Below are 538 nucleotides of genomic sequence, written 5' to 3' on the forward strand. Positions count from 1 at the left end.
GAGGCGAGGGGTGGAGGTGGGCAGGGGAGCGGGACGGGGAAGGGGAGAGGAGGCGGCGGCGCACAGGGACGAGGGCAGAGGGAGACCACGGGGAGGCCAAATCGAGCAGATGCCCCCTCCGCTGGGCCTAGGGCACGGGGTTGGTCCACCCAGATTGGGCCGGCCTGCGAGGGGAGGGGTGGGGGCGACCCGCGGTGGGCCGCGCAGGGGCCACCGGGCGCGATGGGCCGGGGCCCAGCAGCCCAGCAAGCCCCGCCGGGTGGCCTGTGTCGCGGGGGAGAGCGGGGGTGGAGGGGAAAACCCTACGGGAAGCGGCCAGCGGCGCCGCCGCCGGCGCCGGACCGGTGAGGGCAGCGGGAGGGGGCCGGGCGACCCGGGCCGTCTGCACATGGAGCCCGGAGGAGCTGAAATGCGCTATGAACGGCCGGTACGGCGCCTGGCGTGGCGACGGGACCGGGAGGAGGGGAGGGAGGGAGAGGGACAGCGGGGGGGAAGGAGGAGCCGGCGGCCGGGCCCCCACCGCCGGCCGGCGCCAGGA

The sequence above is a fragment of the Triticum dicoccoides genome, chromosome 7B, assembly GCF_002162155.2.
Source record: "Triticum dicoccoides isolate Atlit2015 ecotype Zavitan chromosome 7B, WEW_v2.0, whole genome shotgun sequence".
Lineage (NCBI taxonomy): Eukaryota > Viridiplantae > Streptophyta > Magnoliopsida > Poales > Poaceae > Triticum > Triticum dicoccoides.